The sequence below is a fragment of the Leopardus geoffroyi genome, chromosome A2 (genome assembly GCF_018350155.1).
Source record: "Leopardus geoffroyi isolate Oge1 chromosome A2, O.geoffroyi_Oge1_pat1.0, whole genome shotgun sequence".
NCBI classification, from domain to species: domain Eukaryota; kingdom Metazoa; phylum Chordata; class Mammalia; order Carnivora; family Felidae; genus Leopardus; species Leopardus geoffroyi.
This window is the reverse complement of record NC_059331.1, coordinates 42662925-42682167: the sequence shown is the minus strand read 5'-3', so window position 1 is coordinate 42682167 and position 19243 is coordinate 42662925. Positions and strand designations below refer to the sequence as shown.

Below are 19243 nucleotides of genomic sequence, written 5' to 3'. Positions count from 1 at the left end.
GTTTGGGTTCCCCTAAACTATGGGATCCCAACCAGCATTACTGGGGGGTATTTCTCCCTATGGCTGATGCTTAGAATACATGGAGCTAGTTTGGTTTTGTCTTAATGTCTGGGGAGTGTTACTGGCTTTTCGTATTCAAGAATGCAGGAGTCATAGACCCTAAATGACCTGGACTTTTTTCCTACCTGAAAAGTCTTCTCCATTGTGAGCTATCCTGGTGTTTATACTGAAAGGTTATGTGGTCAATAAACCAGAGATAATCTATACACACTACTATACACAGCTTTGAAAATTTTTCAATGCACACAAGCATATAAAGACAGAAATTTATTTTGCCTATTCAGGGTTTTATAAACTTATTTGACTATGAAAATCTGTGTGTGTGTGTGTGTGCATGTACATGTAATTTTTACCAAAGTTCACACATGGAAGAAACTGCTTTATGAGTTATCATCAACAAATAATAACTGAAATATCAATAATAATAGCTATCAGGCTTTAACCTTTACTGAACAATTTTTATGTGCCACAATTGCTTTTCCATATGAACTTGTTTAATTTTCACATCTTCTTGATGTAGATATAATAATATCATAACAGTAGCATCCATTTAAATACAGGGAAACTGAAACACAGAATGCCCAAAGTCTTATAAATAAAATGTTGAGTTCAACTTAAATGGAATGGAACTCAGTCTAGAAACAATGGAATCTGTTTCTGGAACCACTGTAACTATTGTAACTTAACTATTGTAACTACAACCATTTGGAAAAAAATAATCTTCAAGATTCAAAAATATTTATTGACCATCAGAATAAAACTGTAATAAAACACATCAAATTAACCACAATTTGCTTCATGTAGGAAGCAAGTATGGAAAATTTCCCACTGATTAATTCCATCAGATCTTAACTAGTATTTCCTAGGAGCATCATCTTCAGGGAAAAAAAAATATCTGCAGCTAGATGATATAAAACTTCACCATTCAAAATTGTCTCAACCACAAAAGTTCCTTCACTTCTAATTTGAATGAAAGCATTCATGGATTATATTCTCACCTAAAATTATCAAATAACAAAGTTTCTACAATTTAAGAACTGCAATATATGGGAGACAGAGATTCTAAGACATTTCTGAGCTATAAACAAAGATCAACTTCAGGAAATGAGTTCTTAAATTACAGAAAGCATCCTCTTAGATCCTTTTTCTTTTTCCAGCTTCCAGGCCTACTTCACAATACTTATAATTACAGAAGACTGTTAACGGCTTTTAACAAATAAGCTATTGATATCCAGCTGGCAATCAGATCAAAGTTCAATCTGTAGACCTTTTTCTCAGTCTACTTTTCTCCTATCATTTAATACTATTCCTTCTGTTTACTTCCTCTTTATTTATTCCTTATATATGTCAACTGTGCTCAGTGCCAAGAAAAAATGTTTTCGAAAGCTTCCAGATAAATTAAAAGCTCTTTTGTTTATTCCTTATTAATAGACCAATGACACAAATACATGTGAAAATAGGTTTCAATGAGCTTAGAAATCAATGGTAAAAATCAACCACAAGCAAGAAATTTGGAGGTTTTTTAAAAAAGCATAATAAATGATAAATAATGTTTGATTACAACTAAAAATTACATATTTTAAAAATAGAAAATTGATTTTAAAAATATACATGTTTTGGATGATTTTAATGGAGTTATCCACTTGATTAATCAAATGTTTTAAGTGAGTACACACTAATTATAAAACCAAAACAAGGGCTCAAGAGTTGATTTTGCACCTGCCTTGTCCACATACTTGTACACTTCCTGAGGCAGGATCCAGATTGTATTTACCCTTATGGTGCCTGCCTAAAATATAAGAGACATTTGATAAATCTTTCTGAATAAATGAATGAATTTCACACAGATGTCCACAAAAGAATGTACTCTGCATAAACGCAGAATGCCAATGAAACTTTAAATACCATTTTTTTTCCTCATTCACCCAAAGACAACTCAGAAATTAAATTTTCTGAATTACGTTTTAAAGTAAATGTGTGTCTGAATATGTAATACCTTGATCTAAATATTGCTACACTTGTTGCAATCACAAAGGTAACAGAAATAGAACTTTCAACAAATCTCATTAATTTTATTAGTGTCTACTTGAAACCAACTATATTCCTAAGTTTTAGTGGTTCTGACAAGTGCCTACAGAAGCAAAGTATTATATTTTCTAAAATTTACTTTAGAAAACTTACAGCATAAACTTTGTGAGTTATATAGATGTTAAAACTGAATTTTACTGCATCCTACAGTGTGGTTAGATAATATTTGAAAGGTTTTAACCAAAACTTTGCTAAACTTCTAATTAAATGTAGATGAACTGGCTATGTCAAGTACTTTGGATATCTTTAGTTTTTAAAATATCAGGTGGCTTGTAAATGTTTGAAGAATGCTTCATAGTAAAACCAGGGGTATTCAGGATATAGGTGGATTCATTGAAGATGTTTGTCCAGACACAAATACCCTTTCATGAAGAGAGTATAAAAATCAAGCAAGCCCTACAGCTTACAAACATTCTGCATCCTAGGCTTACGATTCCACTCACTTGTGCAATGAGAGTTCTTTCCCAACTCCAATTGGAAGGATAGCTGAATCCTAGAGCTAGAACATCCTATCTGCTGCTAGGGAAGCTTTCTTGCAGAGTTGTATCACAATTATCTGGGACTCCATTGAGCTCAAAGAATAGAGGGAAAAACTATGTGTGTACTATCTGCATGTGTGTGCACCCACATGTATATGAGCACATGTGTACATCTGATGGCAACTAAACTTTTGTTCATCTAGGGAACTTCAGCCTAAGACTGCCTACTCACAAGGCACCTGGTAGCCAGGCTGTGAGAGAACTAAAATATTCATCTCCCTCTGAGTCTTGGAAACTACCAGTATCTACAAAAAGAACTAATGATTGAAAAATGAACAAATTAGATTAGGTCAGCATGCAAACACCAAGAGATCATTATATCCTATAAACCTTCTGTATGGAGGCATTATCTCTAAAAGATACTTTTATAAATCGGAGAAAGTTACACACCATTAACCTTAACATAAGGTTATTTTGCAGGCTTTAAAGAATGAGTCAAAAATTGGTACTTGAGTTTGGTTTTATTTTTCTTTAATCATCTACGGCACTTAAGAATCTTATTGTGACTAGGAGGACCACAATCATTAACAGCTTCTAGTGAATATTAAGCACACAAACCAGAGACACTAATATGTTCTTTCAGAGAGGTCAAGGCTGTATTATGAATATAACCAGTTCATAGTTTGGAATATCTCATTTTTTATTTTCTGTCATTATATTATTTTACAACATATTTACAATTTTTTCAAGTCTTCTATTTTGTCCTCATATTTCCTTTTGTTTTCTCTAAGGTACAACCTAAAGCAATTTATAGGTTAAAAATGCTAACAGCCATATACTAAACTTTAGACTTCCCAACCCCTCCTGAAATCTGGAGTTCATAAAAACATCCCTCTTGTCAATTCATAACTTTCAGGAGGAACATAATAAAGAAAATCAACCGTAATCATTGAGATCTGAGGCATATTAAAGAAATAATACTGATGCATAATCATTGTCGAGATGAAGTGGCATGTTATTTACTCAAATTCATAAAAAAGGTATAAGTAGTTTTGTTGCAAATAGTCTACCAGATGCATGAATACCTAGGTATTTCAGGAATTTTAAGCTTGCCACTATACAGTTCCTAAATTGCAATCCTATTCTTTTAAAATCATAAAATACAGGGGCGCCTGGGTGGCGCAGTCGGTTGAGCGTCCGACTTCAGCCAGGTCACGATCTCGCGGTCCGTGAGTTCGAGCCCCGCGTCGGGCTCTGGGCTGATGGCTCAGAGCCTGGAGCCTGTTTCCGATTCTGTGTCTCCCTCTCTCTCTGCCCCTCCCCCGTTCGTGCTCTGTCTCTCTCTGTCCCAAAAATAAATAAACGTTGAAAAAAAAAATTAAAATCATAAAATACAAAGTAATATTTCTAGGTACTTAAGAGAAATTTATAAATAGCTTATAATTTCCTTTAGCTCATCATCACTCTGATGATGGCATTAGAGCCGACAAAGTTGATTGATCATCCTTTGTACTTTTATGAGATGAATTAATGCAGAATCCTGGGCCCATGACCTAGATCCCTACCACTCATATTTTGTACTTGTTTTCCATGAATAAGAAATAAGAACAAGAAAGCAATTTCAGCCTTATATGTCATTTTGAACTGACTGACTTCTTTTATTTGTATGATAACCAGTTAGATATAATTTTCTGGGGGTAAAGTTATACAGTTTACCTAAATTCATATGTTAAGAATATAAAATAATCTTCTGACTCTTGAATCTAATATTAACATTTTTAAATGTACTAAATTTTTAGTGCATACATTTCTGAATGAGTTTTTATTCATTTTATAATAAAAATGCATCCCTATAAAAGTCCAAAAAATAATTAAACATATTAAAAGATAGAACATTAAATATAATAATTAGCTTGTTAATTAATAACAATAATTAGATTAAAGATTACACACATTTCATCATGTTCTCCGCTGCTGGCTAACACTTAAAGTATGAATACTTCCAGGGATGCCTGGGTGGCTCAGTCGGTTAAGCGTCTGATGCCGACCCAGGTCTTGATCTCAAAGTTGTTGAGTTTGAGTCCCACATCGGGGTCTGTGCTGACAGCTCAGAGCCTGGAGCCTGCTTTGGATTCTGTGTCTCCTTCTCTCTCTGTCCCTCCCCTACTTGTGCTCTATCTCTCTGTCTCTCTCTCTCAAAAATAAAATAAACATTAAAAAAGTATGAACACTTCCAGAAACTTTTCTGTAGAAATATATATGATATATAATATAGTACATAAGGTATCCATTGTTACATAAATGCTATCATATATCTATGACATTCTGTTAGGTAAAAAAGGCAAGTTATAGAGTGATATTCATAGAATCAACAGGTAAAAGTCATGGGACTCTTCCTGGGAAAGTCACAAGTTATTAGTTATTCTAATTTCAGTTTAAGGAAAATCATAATTGAAAACTGAAAGATTTCAAACTTACTGGGCTATAAATTTATAATTGGGAGGGGGTCAGTTGGTTAAGTGTCCAACTCTTGATTTTGGCTCAGATCATGATCTCACAGTGGTGACATTGAGTCCCAGGGTGCCACACTGGGCATGGAGCCTTCTTAAGATTCTCTCTCTCCCTCTCCCTCTATCCCTCCCCTGCATGTGCTCCTGATAGATGGATAGATAGATAGATACATAGATAGATAGATAGATAGACAGATAGATAAAATAATAATTAGGATAGAGGTCACTGCAGGTGTTATGAATGTTCTTAAGTTCATCACCTTTTCACCATTAGTTTATTTACTGTGTACTTTTTTTTTTAAGGACCAAAATGGAGTCACTTGTACTAGGCCTCACATCACCAAAACAAGGCTTAATACATAACGAAACTGCAGTTTCCATCTCACCCTGGAGTATAACCTTAAAGCAGGCAACTAGGAATTTCCTGGTCAGCAGTAGTGACGAAATCTGCTTGATAGACCACACAGGTGAGGTAATCCACTCTTTCCTTGTTCCTGTCCCCTTGTGCCTATAAGTCTCTCCCATTTTGTACAGCATTTCAGAGTTCCATTCTATTTGCTAGATGGGATGCTGCCCAATTCATGAATCATTAAATAATGCCAAGATGATCTTTAAAGTTACTCAACTGAATTTTGTTTTTGTTAACAATTAGATGTCCCTGAATACAAAGAACATTCTCAACTCTAGAAAAACTTTCTTTTATGCTGTATTTTGCAATTCTAAGACACTACTATATTCATTGAAATATCCAGAGTCACTAGCAAGCGACAGTGACAAAGAAGGTGTTAAGTAAATGTTTGGATCAAACGTTATGGGAACTAAAAGTGACTTTTAGCCACTTGGTACTTCTTTGTTATAGAGCTCTTCCCCTGGAATGACAGAACTCAAACTATCCTTCTTTGTTACTAACATACCATCAATAAACGATATAGCTGCAGAGATACTCTGTTTTCATAAACATTGTGGTCTGTCATGCAGTCTGAATTTGACATAGCTAAGAGTCAAAAAGGAAGTAAAATTTATTCACGATCAGGTAGACTACAGTGTAATTTATTACAGAATAATTGATAAATAAAAGCTGCCACCCAGTCACCCAAAGAAGTGACTTCTTTTTGGATGAAGAGCCCCAGGCAGGAAGGCAATTTCCATAAAGTAAAAGCACCACAGTGCCAACTATTATATGGCAATGAAGCATCTCTTAAGAAGAAGTGATTTTCACAGCAAGAATTCTGTGTTTTGCTCCTTACACTTTTGACTACACAATGCTGAGTCTCAGCAAAGAGCTATATAATTGCAGAAGAATCCCTTCTCTGAGCATCCAAAAATCACTTCCATTAAGTGTTGAATCATTCAGTGAAGGATAATGGTAACCCAGATGTAACTGCTGGCTGTAACAAGTCACTTTTGCTTGTTTTATTGGGTTAGAATTGCCAGTAGGAGTTTGGCTATGAATTCTCTTAAGCAGGAAAAATAGTATTGTTTCGCATTCTTGTCAATTTTTACAGCAGGCTTCTAATAATTTTCTCTAAACCTGTATTTTATAAACTTCCATTTTCCTTCAAGTTTTTGACCAATATATCTTTCTGAAACTCAGTAATAATCTTTTCATTTCCCTATCGAAACCTTCAAGGTGGAGGTGGTCAAACACTTTGTGTTAAAGAGAGGCCAGGGGTGCCTGGGCGACCCAGTTGGTTGGGTCATGATCTAATGGTCTGTGAGTTTGGGCCCCATGTCGGGCTCTGTGCTGGAGCCTGCTTCCGATTCGGTGTCTCCCTCTCTCTCTGACCCTCCCCCACTCACACTCTGTCTCTCTCACAAAGAAATAAACATTAAAAAATTAAAAAAAAAAAAAAAAAGAGAGAGGCCAGGAGTTGCAACCTTGGCATAAAGGACAAGGGAGCAGTAGTGAACTTTGATATCATATTTCCAAGCAAGCTCACTAGTGCAGACCCATACAGATATAGTCTCTGGTTGGGGACTAACTGTTGCTTATGTGGTTTCCTTACTTCCCTATTAGGTTAAGGCAGTGTGCAAACTCCAAGCCTATGGGAGCTAGAATCATGGAGACTTCAAAGAGATAGAATGGGTTTTCAGTAATTCAGTTCTGGATGCAAATCTCAACATCATATCTAATTAGCCGTTGGACTAGATCATCATTTTTAAAATCCAGATATTAATTCTGTCTTCCTAAAATGCTATAATCACCCAAGATACAACGTTTGTATATAATATTGTACCTGGAACATCTTTCTCAAAACTCAGTAGCAATGTTTGTCATTTTTATTATAATTCATTCTTGCTGGCACCATTTATCATCTGACTCCAATCTACTTTTCCAGTGTTTTCTCTCATCATCATCCAAGGAAAACCTATTTAAGTATTCACAGCTCCCCATGCCATTATGCTTTGCCCATATTATTCCTTCTCCCTGAAACGCCTTTATCTTCTTGCTTTACTCAATAAGTGATTGTTCATCCCTAAAGATTTAACTTGTACATTGATTCTGCATTTCTGGAATCCAAATTTGCTGCTCTGCTAAAGCTAATCAATAGACTTTTTAAAGCACCCTTATCATAATGTATGCTTTTGACACCTCCATCATCCCACATAATTACATTTGTGTGTGTGTGTGTGTGTGTGTGTGTGTGTGTGTGTGTGTATGTGTGGCATTAACATTTAAGTTCTACTCTGTTAACAACTTGCAAGTATAACACAGTGTTCTGAACTACAGTTCCTATACTGTAACTTAGATCCCCAGAACTTATTTTCCTTATAACTGTTAGTTTGCATACTTTGACCAACATCTCCCCAGTGCCCCCATCCCCAAACCCTGGTAACTACCATTCTATTCTATCTCTGTGTTCAAGCTTTTTTAGGTTCCACATATAAGTGAGAATATATACACATAAATTGGAACAGTATTTGTCTTCCTCTGTCAGACCTATTTCACATAACATAATGTCATAGTGTATTATTTGTTTAGCTGGCTATGCCTCCTCTAAGGCTGAAAGTTCACAGGAACTGAGACTGCTGTCTTATTTATCCTCATATAGTATCTGGCACATGAAAAATTGGTAAATGTCAGCAGAAAACATAAACTTGAAACTGGACCAATTGTATTATCCACTGAGACTTCACCTTTCTCATAATATTAAACCATGTTATAGCTTCACTATTGCCTTGTTAATACTATTTTTTAAAATACTGCCATCTTTTGAGAGATCTCTTATATGCCATGTACCATGTTTAGGGTTTCAGATTTATTATCTGTGGTATTGGTTTTGCGTTCCTCTCTGTAGACTGTAAAAATATTTGAGGGCAAGGATCGTTTTACTCATCTCTATATCCACAATGCCTAGAAGGTATGTAGAAAAAACATGGCTATGCAGCAGGTCTGGCATTCATTCTTTCCCTTGACCAAGGGATCACCCCTTCTGGAAAGTAAGGTAATGGCACTGACTGACAGGAGAGCACTTTTCTATGAAATGTTGACTGTGAGGCTTGGCCTCTGGTAAATAAACCTGGGAGCTATGGTTTATGGGGCATGGTGTTTGGAAAAAGCCCTACAATTATGTGAATATAAAATAGAGATTTTTATAACCTATCCTCTATTTGTGCAAGTAATGAAAATGTCACACGTCACTTACAGATCCCCTCCATAAAACTGGGTCCAATAGGTGCTCTGATGCAGCAAGAAAGAACCTGGAAGTTTCACTCACTGGAGTTCAAGGACTTCTCCCTTAGGTAATCATAAGGCACAGGAAAAAAAGGAAGGAAGTTCTCAACCTCCAGTGAATGAAGTTCCCAGATCCTCTCTTTGTGCATCAGACCATGCACTGGAACCAGTTTTAAACAGTGCTTCCTGTGCCTAAAATAATTTGTAATTTGTAATAATCTGTAATAATTTGACCCACTGTATTATCTCAGTCTCCAATATATATTTCCTAAAAGAACATAGTTTTATGTCTATTTAACATAATGCACTGAAATTCTGAGTGAAAGCTCTTTGGATATATCCAAAGAACATTCATAATGCCAGGATTAAATATTGATAATGATATTATTGATATAATGTACCTTTCCAGAATTATAAGCACTGAAAACCATGAAGAAGACAGGCTGTATACTGAGGTGGAACAAGTCCACTCAGGAGGTTTATTAACATAATCGCAGATGACTGTCAAGAGGGCCACCTAATACCCTCTACCTCTGGACCTAACAGCTATACCAGATCTACAGAGTCCATTTGTATTTTGAACTCTAATCCCCCCCTATAATCACTAAACCACAGAGATGGCCAGATAACATTTCCTGCATCAGAGTAAAGAATTCACAAAATTAAAATCAATTTGGTTCCTGTTGTTAACCAAGGGTGTGTTTCTTCAGTCCCACAGAGATGAGCCAAGCACGGAGCTCTCTTTGAAGCTAACAAAAGCTTAAGGTCAGATCATCTCCATGGGATACAAAGCAAACTAGGGAGAAGGGACAGCCAAATGGTATTTCAAGTGTTCTCTCAGAAAAGTACTTCTATAATACAGATCATTCATGCATTATTGGAGACAGCTTTGTTCTCTCTCTACAATGTGTTAAGTATTGTATGGTTTTAAAATAATAATGTTCTACCTTCCACTGACTAAAAATAGCCTATTCCTTGAGAATTTTATTATATTTGTTCATACCACACGGAAAGGTGCTTATAAATCTAAAATTAATTTTACTCACAATTCTCAAATTACAATACGCTTCCTTATAAAGCCAAAATCTTCTAGTCTGGAAAAAAGAGCAAACCAAAGATAATATTAATATTATTATTAATAATGAGGGGTGCCTGGGTGGCTCAGTAGGTTGAGCATCCGACTTTGGCCCAGGTCATGATCTCATGGTTCATGAGTTCAAGCCCAGCGTCGGGCTCTGTGGTGAGAGCTTGGAGCCTGGAGGCTGCTTCGGATTCTGTTTCCCTCGCTCTCCACCCCTCCCCCACTCAGGCTCTCTCTGTCTCTCAAAAATTAATAAACATTTCTAAAAAAAATTTAAAAAATAATGATAATAATATCAGTTTAATTTTCTCACCACAAATTACACTTTCTGATTCCTTTTCTTTCCCTATTCTTGTACCCATATCACTCTTTGATCTTTTCCTCTCCTTATCACCTCATATTTATCTAACCAGGTCTCTGTTGTAGTCCTTTCACTTGATACCTCTCCAATCCATGCCCTCTTCACCTATTAATTTTCAGATCACCAAAATTTCTTTCAATTCTTCTGTAATGCACAGTCTCTCCTCTCTACATCTCCTATTACTTCACTCTATCCCCCTGAATTCACTACCAACCTTACTGCTAAAATTATATGCATATATATTCTAAGTAACCAAAAGAAAAATCTTATGTGCATTTAGTTTAACTGCTCTGCTCTAACTTAACTCTATTTTCCTCCCATATTTCCCCCCATATAGTATTTTGTTCATGATAGGATGAACAACTCTTATATGTCTGCCTCTCACGTGCCCTTTTTTTTAAAGAGAGATTACAATCAAGGTATTGTGGGGGGGGGTGGGGAGAGAGAGAGAGAGAGAGAGAGAGAGAGAATGAATCTCAAGCAGGCTCCACATCCAATGCAGAGCTTGATGGAAGGCTCCATTTCATGACTATGGGATCATGACCTAAGCTGAAATCAAGAGTTGGACACTCAACTGACTGAGCCACCCAGGTGCCCCTCCTCTCATTATTAAAATAACCTCCCACAAATTTTGTTTGAGGTGTGGGCTCATGGTCTAAGGTGGGCCACTCACAACCTCTAACCTCTCTAGGTCACTGTGATAGGTCCAAGAGATGGACCTGTGACCCAAGCATGGGCAATGAAAATGATTCCCTAAGAATTTCTAAACCCTGTTTTCCTTTGAGGTCATAAATCTATGAAAGCATGAGTCAGAAATAGCCAATGACCATGGTTCTAAACTCATGGAGAAGTAAATGAGAAAAGAAAAAAAAGAAAGGAAAAAAAATGTTCACAAATGAACGAGGACTTCAACTACCTCAATTTCAACCTCAGTCTGGACATCTGAACTTCATCTTTCCCCTTTATCATCTAACTAGGACAAAAGACCCAGCAGGCAAAGCATCCCACGATGGGAACTCAAACTACCTCCTCAAGCAATAATGACCCTGCATGATGGACCCCAAGACAATGATCAACAGGACCTTTACCACCCAACTACAATACCCACCAACTGTTCTCTGACATTTTCCTTATATAAACCTAGAAGTACTTTCAGCACTTTGGAGGCAGTCTCTGAGACATTAGTTCACAGTCTTCCTGGTGTTGGCCTCATTAAAATAATCCCTTTATTGTTACACTGCCATTCATCTCTCTACTTTGGATTTTGTCAGTGACAAGTGGCCAAACCTGGTCTGGTGGGAAACCCCCTTGAGCCAGGTGCTCTTGTCCCGTTGGGCCCTGGCCAAAGGAAGAAAGCAGAGATGGGTATGAGAGAGGTAAAAGCATTTGAGTCCTAGTACCAGGACTGTAAGGCCAGGTCCACCCATATTTTCACATAGTTTTCAAATATGAAGTAATGAGTTCTATATTTAGTATTAAGTAGCTTAAGTTTTTGTCACTTGTAACATCTATAAAAGATTTTAAAAATCTATATATTTGAGTAGGGATCTTAACTCAGTAATAGGCCAGTAATAATTTTCAATTTGGACAAAAACCAAGTAAGTATTTACTAATTAAGTAATTAAGTGGGTAACGGGATGTTAAAATAGAAAATTCATCTGAGGCACCAAGAAACTCAAGAAATACATTCCAAACAATATGCTACATAAATTTCAGCACTCTCCAAAAAGGGACCTAAACTCCTACCACATCAAAGATTAAACAAAAAAGATGAAAAGTTGAATGGAAATGAGAGGAGTATTTCCTTGGGGAGGGTTATGCTGTGATTCTGATTCCCACCCTCCCCCAGGAAGGAGATGTGCTATGGCTCTATCTTCTAAACTCAAACCAAATGATGATTTTATACATCCACTTACAATCAGTTCTTAAAACATAAGCCTGCAATCAGTAGAACAGAGCATACTTCTTCACTAGATAAGTGGCCCGAAATTTGCTAAGTAGCAAATAGTTAATAGTAAAGGAAGTAAAAAAGAAAAGCCAAAGTCATTGCTGTGCTTTATCAGTCTTTTTCATTTGCTTAGCAAATTAAGCTTCATTGACATAATAATATTTTCAATTCAAACTGCATACCCAAAGGCAGATAATTTATTTTTCATTGTTTCAGAATAGGGCTAACATTTCCCTTTACATTTTTATTTAGGGACCCTGCTAGAAGTCTGAATCTGGGATGACTCAGAACAGGAAAAAAGAGTTACTTTTGAAGAGGAGTAGAATATGCCAGCTAAAATATGCCTCTGTGGCATGAGGATTATTTTAGGCTTATTATCTTTCAGAAACAGCTGGCACAGGAGAAACTCAGAGTTACCCTTTTGTAAGAGGCATTTACATTTACGAGAGAATTCACCATTTGTCAGAGTGTCTTCTTGGCTGTACCACAAACAGGAGGGATCACTAAATCTCTAGAAGCTCATATCTGTAAGGCAACAACCTGAATTTACATAACATCCTGATCTTTGTTTACTATGCTTTTCCCAGTAACCTTTCATAACAGGCCTTCCCTTTCCTCCGACATCTTTGGTTTAGCTGAAGAAGGTATTTAAGGTGATGGCTTGGACCATTTTGGAGAATTACTCCGTTTTCCTGAGCATCTCCCATGTATATCAGAGGTGTACCTGTTATTAAACTTATGTTTGTTTTTTCTCTTGTTATTAGCACCACGCTCTAACCAATTGAACTAACCAGGCAGCTGACTGTTTTTTCTCCTGTTAATCTGTCTTTTATTAGGAGGACTCTCAGTCACGAAACTAGAAGAGTAGAAGAACAATTATTTTTCCTCCCCCACACTTTCAAACAATAAAACAATGGATAATTCTGCATCTGTGGTCTCTTTCTTATTATAACTTCAAACTACTTTGGAAAAGTTTTTTTTTTGTTTTTTTTGTTTTTCTGTTTTTTTTCCCATGGTGGTGGTGTAGTAGTACTTTTGTTTAAGTCTTATACATGTAAGTCCCATTCAGTGCTTTTGCCCATTAGTCAAAGGGCAAGCAATGTTTAAGCAGCTGCTCCTTCTGTGCTTTTGGAGCACTGGAAACTCTCACAAATTAAATGCTGTTTGCTCCTTGACTTCTTCCCTAACCTTTTTGGCATGGTAATTGTTTATGTAAGGAGAGTAATTCTGCATGAACCATTAGCTCCTTATTATTCTAATAGACACTCCCCCAAATACATAAAGTCCAGCTTTGTCTCTACGCTCTGTTAGATGTGGGATAGTGATTGGAAGGCAAATTGTGTTTATAAAGAGAAATGAATTGGTGGAATCTTATTTATGGCAAACATAAAAGAAGGAAGGAAGGAAGGAAGGAAGGAAGGAAGGAAGGAAGGAAGGAAAGAAAGAGAAAGAAAGAAAGAAAAAAGGAGGAAAAGAAAGAAAGGAAGGGAGGGAGGAAGGAAGGAAGGAGAAAAAAGCCCAAGTTCCATCTGTCAATAAATTATCATTGTAGTAAGTATCATTACAATAATAAGTAATCTAAAATATCTTACAATAGCATTACAGTGTCTGGCACATAGCAAGCATTCTATATATGTTTATTAAATCAATAAAATGGAATAAATTAATGACTTGTAACTTTATGCCAATCAGGCAGTCTCAATGCTGAATTCCAGTTAACTTCATTTCTGAAGGTCAAAATACATTCCATCTTGGGATGTGGTGAATCCAACTTATTAATTACGTGGACTATATTAGTGTTCACTGTGGTGTACTTTTGCTAATACAATAATTTCATGATCAGAAGAAGAAGAAGTATATATGCACCCCCATGTTCACTGTAGCATTATTTACAATAGCCAAGACATAGAAATAACCCAAGTGTATACCAATGGATGAATGGATAAAGAAATTATGATACACACACACACAGAGGAATACTATTCAGCCATAAAACAAATGAAAACGTGCCATTTTCAACAACAAATTGTCTTTTGTATGTGGTCATTGTTTTTTAAATATCACTTAAATGTAACCCTAGTTTGTTTTTTCCAAGCACATGCAACCAAATAATATGACATGAGTAATATGAGTTCTGATTATTTTTCTAGTTGTCAGTAGACTCAAAAATCAGCCCTCATGATTCTAACCTTTATTGTTAAAAATCTTCGATAGACTTTCCCCATAATAGCATCAGGAAGCACAACTCAAGACACACAAATGTGTTCACGACATCTTCAAGTCACAGTAGCTCAGATTCATTCTTTGGAATCTTTGATGGGAGCACAGAGGTGAAAGATGCAGGAGATTCAACAGTATCTCAACAAATATTGGAACATATCCTGCTTGACCTTTGATTTCTGAATAAATATTCCCTATTTATTGTTTTGTGGGTTTTTTTTTTTTTTGGTTTGTTTCACATTTGCTTATTTTTTTTCAGAATGGGGAAAGATCGAGCTGGTTGAGAATCCAATATATTTCTTTCCCACCTAAGCACGTTTCTTTTAAAGTTTCTACTTCAGCATTTCTCAGCTTTAATAACTAAATAGTAGTTCATTAATTAAATGAAATACAATGTTTATTTTACAAACTAATATAAAGCACTGTGCTGTATCTATATATTTATATGCAAACATAATTAATAAACATTATTTGGTCTTACCATAAGCCTATCAATCAGGCTGATAATAATCATTAAAAAACATTGGTACTTCATTTAGGTAAGAACATCAAGGTCTCCCCTTAACAAGATTTACCTCCTGGGGCATGGTGAATCAAACTTCCTAATTATGTTGGCTCTATTAATTTCCACTGTGGTGCTGCAGACAGTGTTTCTAATATAAAAATTTTATATTTAGAAAATAATTATTTTAAAAGGATGTTCTAAATGATTATAAAAGCTGACTCTTGACTTCCATACGTAAAATAGCAAATTAAATAAATACATGATAGAGGCAAACAAAAGTCTGTGATTAAATATGTGCACTTATCACAGATAGCCCCATCAGGGCCTAAAAGATTAGGTTCCCATTCAAGCAATAGCTGCCCTCTTGGCGGTAACAATACACCCTTTTATCGTCCTGACTTAAAGCATTTTTTTTTTAATGTTTATTTTTGACAGAGAGAGAGAAAGTACAAGGGAGGGAGGGGCAGAGAGAGAGGGAGACAGAATACCCAAAGCAGGCTCAGTGCTGAGAGCAGAGAGTTCCCCACAGGGCTCAAGCTCATGAACTGTGAGACCATGACCTGAACCGAAGTCAGATACTGAACCAACTGAGCTACCCAGGCACCCCTGACTTAAAGCATTTTTAATGAAAATGATGTCTGACACTTAGATATGTTTACAGTACTTAAAATACAGAGCCAGCATTTCTGGAATGTGAATTTGTAAGAAACACCTTTATCATATGCAGAGCTTATACACAGCAGTAAATCCAATAAAGAATGAGATACTGATAACAGATAGTTTTAACATAATGAGAAGTGCAAGGTGAATCACTGTCAGCTCTTCTGTCTCCTGTTTAACACTGATATCAAAATACGCACTTGGAATCAAGGCATAAGTATAAATCCTGCCTCAGAAGGAGTATTTCCAAACATGCAAAGGTTATATTCATAAGCTGAGCTGCAAAAGACAATTTTCCTGCTGTGAGGCTCGACAGGACCAGCACAGTCAGCAGGATGTTAAAAATCCTTCTGCAGACATATGTTAGCAAAGCTACTGGATGGGTCCAAGGCTCATTATGTTTGCTGACAATCATTTTGAAAAAGCACAGACCAAACACTTCTAAGGCAGCCAGTGCAAATATGGATCTTTTTCATATTTCAAAAATTTTCATATTTCATATTTCAAAAAGTAAATATTTCAAAAAGGAAGAAAAAGATGTTCTTTAAAAATCTCTTATTTGAAGAGTAATTATATACTATTAACTTAAGATGCCAATGTTCAGAATTTGTTTACTACTTGATCACTTCTATGAACCAAATTATTTATACAGTAAATTTATACCAATGGGCCTAAAACAGCTGTTACCAGAAAACCAAGTATATGGCCAGGCTGGTAGGGCTGCCTCCGCACTCCTAGACACTTTAATTCCCTCTAAAGAACAAAGGAGAAATAAAACCAAAATCAACATGAGGAAAACTGTATAGTTCATTTATTCAATTTGCTCTGCAAGTGAAAATAAAAATGAGATGTAGGTAAAAAATATCTATAAAAATAAGGAAATAGAATTAGGCTGATGTGTCTGATGCTATTATAAGATTACATTTTATATTTCCAGGAGATAAAAAGATTCAAAAGTCATTCTTCTTTAGCAACTGAAAAATCAACAGTTTCCTTTGTTAACAAATCTATCCTCCTGCCCTTGCCTTAAAGGACCTACTAAATAAATGACTTATACTTTAAATGTGTATTGGGGCACCTGGGTGGTTCAGTAGGTTAAGCGTCCAAGTTTGGTTCAGGTCATGACCTCATGGTCCGTGAGTTTGAGCCCCGAATCAGGTTCTGTGCTGACAGCTCAGAGCCTGGAGCCTGCTTCAGATTCTGTGTCTCCCTTTATGCCCCTCCCCTGCTCTCTCTCTCTCTCTCTCTTTCTCTCTCAAAAATAAAGATTCAAAAAAAAAAATGAATGTGTATTAAATAGGTAATCTTCCTTTCACAAAAGGTCTTATATTAATGTATTAATCTATATAATATCATTTATAAATTAATACAAATAAGAGTTACTCTTATTAAAAATAATTTACAATGATCATCATAGCTAACATTTTTGCATGTGGTTACAGGTGTACTCACCTTAATGACATTTAATGTTTACAGCAATTCCACAAAATTCCTCTTACAAATGAAGGAAGGGGTTCATACAACCTTGAAAAGATTTAACTGAATGCCTACTGTATTCCAGGTATAGGGCCAGGGGTTGCAAGTGGTAAGCGAGCAAGGCATTGCTTCTTCCCAAATTATGTTAGTCAGGAATGACTGGTTAGAATTTGACACTCAAATAATCAAATAAGAAATCAAGAGAAGAAAACAAACACTAAGCCATGGTCTTTAATTGGCTCATTAAGTGACTGAGAAAAACTAGTTCTCTTTTCTAACCTAAAATGCTTATACAGCTGGTCTTCATTATTTGCAGACACCATATTTATAAATTTACCTAGTAGCTAAACTTAACCTATCGCCCTCAAATCAGTACTCACAGCACTTTTAAGGTCAGATACAAACTATGCACAGGGCACAGAAAAATTTAAGTTGCCTAACACACCTGTTTCAGCCGAAGTTGAACAAGGCGATTCTCTACCTTCTTTTTTTAATTCCCATACTGCACATGAGAGTCCTATTCATGATCTATTTAGTTTTTCTCATTTTTAGACTTTTTATTGGTGATTTTGCTATTTAAAATCGCTTGCTCTTTAAAAGCATTGTGAAAGCACTGCCTGATGTTCCTAAGTGCAAGAAGGCTATGATATGATATGTCTTGGGGGGAAAACATTTGTATTACATTTCATTCAGGAATGAGTTACAGTGCTGTTGGCCCTGAGTCCAATATTAATGAATAAACAATATACATTAAATAAATGATTACATAAAAACATACTTAAAACAGAGTTATGCATTGATCAGTTGACTGAAATGCTGTGACCAGAAGCTAATAGAAACCTAAGCCTGTATTTCCCCAGGATCCGGGGTTCAGCATTTACTTAGTATTTGTGATAACTTTATAGAACACAACTACCATGAATAATGAGAATCAGCTATAAATGTTTTTGTTTTTTTAGTTAGGTTTTGTTACATTTCTCCTATTTGAGTTAGTTTCAGAATAAAGCCTCTTAATCCATAAAAGAAGATGAAGCAAAGAAAAAAAATTCAAAGATTAAATAACGGTATCCATAGTACATTTACAGAATTAAATAGCATACCAAGTTCTCAAGTCTTCAGGGAAAAAAAGAAAGAAACTTCACAGCAAGTGCGTTTTTAATCTCCAAAGTATTATATCTATATTTGTTCCATAACTCCCTTTTAAATGAAGAATAGTGTTTTCTTAAAGACCAAGAAATTAAAGCAAAATAAATGATGCCTCCCTATTCCATCTATCTTTTTTTTTCTTTTTGCCTGAATCCTAGGATTCTAATTCACACATTTTCCCCTAAATCACACTTCACCATGTCGTTTGATGTTATGGAAGAGGTATTGATTAAAGGTTTTCAAAAGGATGGAATATAGCAAACAACTATTAAATACTCCTCAGTTTCACAATCAAGCTCATCTCAAGCTTTGTTGAATAATAAGCTTCTTTCTCTATATAAAGATGATGTTCTAGATCCTGTTGATTTAAAAAAACTTTTAATGTTCATCCCTGTGGACAAAGCCTGACATAAAGAGAATACAAAGATAAAACACACCACACATGCCATTTGTCAGGGAAATGCTGAGAGCCTTGACCAGTAGAGGTGCAGGGTCAGCAGGGAACCACTCACATCCTCCTAAACGACCTCTTCCAGTGACAATCAGCAATTTTGAAACAGCAGCCCAGGGGTCAGAGTAAAATCTGCAGAAATGGAACTGGGCCAAAATATATACTCAGAGGAACAGTAAGTCTGTACCCTTGACCTCATTAGCAGCAAATTGTAACCAATTGCTAATTACCTTATGGCTATATCACAAACTGTATACATGTGTATGTAAATTTTGTATGTAAATTCTATACGTGTTTGAACCTAAAATTTGCAAGAATCTAACACAATGATTGGACTTAGAGGAGATACTAGATAAACTGTCACCCTCTAATGGAAAAATAAGGTTAAATCTTGAAGTAGTAACCAAGTTTCTGATGGAAAATATACTACACTGTATTAAATGTACTGACTTGGGCACCTTAATTTAGTTTGTTTTCTCCTGTATACTGAGGAGGAGATAATTCGGTCAGAATCCAAGTTAAAAAAAGTGAGCTAATGGACACCAATAAAGAATGTTATTAACTCCCGTTAGTTCCATGTGT

At 35.8% G+C, this 19243-nt stretch overlaps 1 protein-coding gene across 10 annotated transcripts in view; it reads right to left on the bottom strand.

Moving 5' to 3' along the window:
- CHL1 (cell adhesion molecule L1 like) overlaps positions 1–19243 on the bottom strand; it is a 202127-nt gene that overhangs the window by 90247 nt on the left and 92637 nt on the right. Inside the window, exon 3 of one of the 10 annotated variants that reach the window (XM_045493578.1) lies at positions 9860–9907. The exons of the other annotated variants lie outside the window; for them this stretch is intronic. The gene's annotated coding sequence lies outside the window, so the exon portion shown is untranslated. The remainder of the gene's footprint in view (positions 1–9859; positions 9908–19243) is intronic. 10 annotated transcript variants of the gene reach the window in all.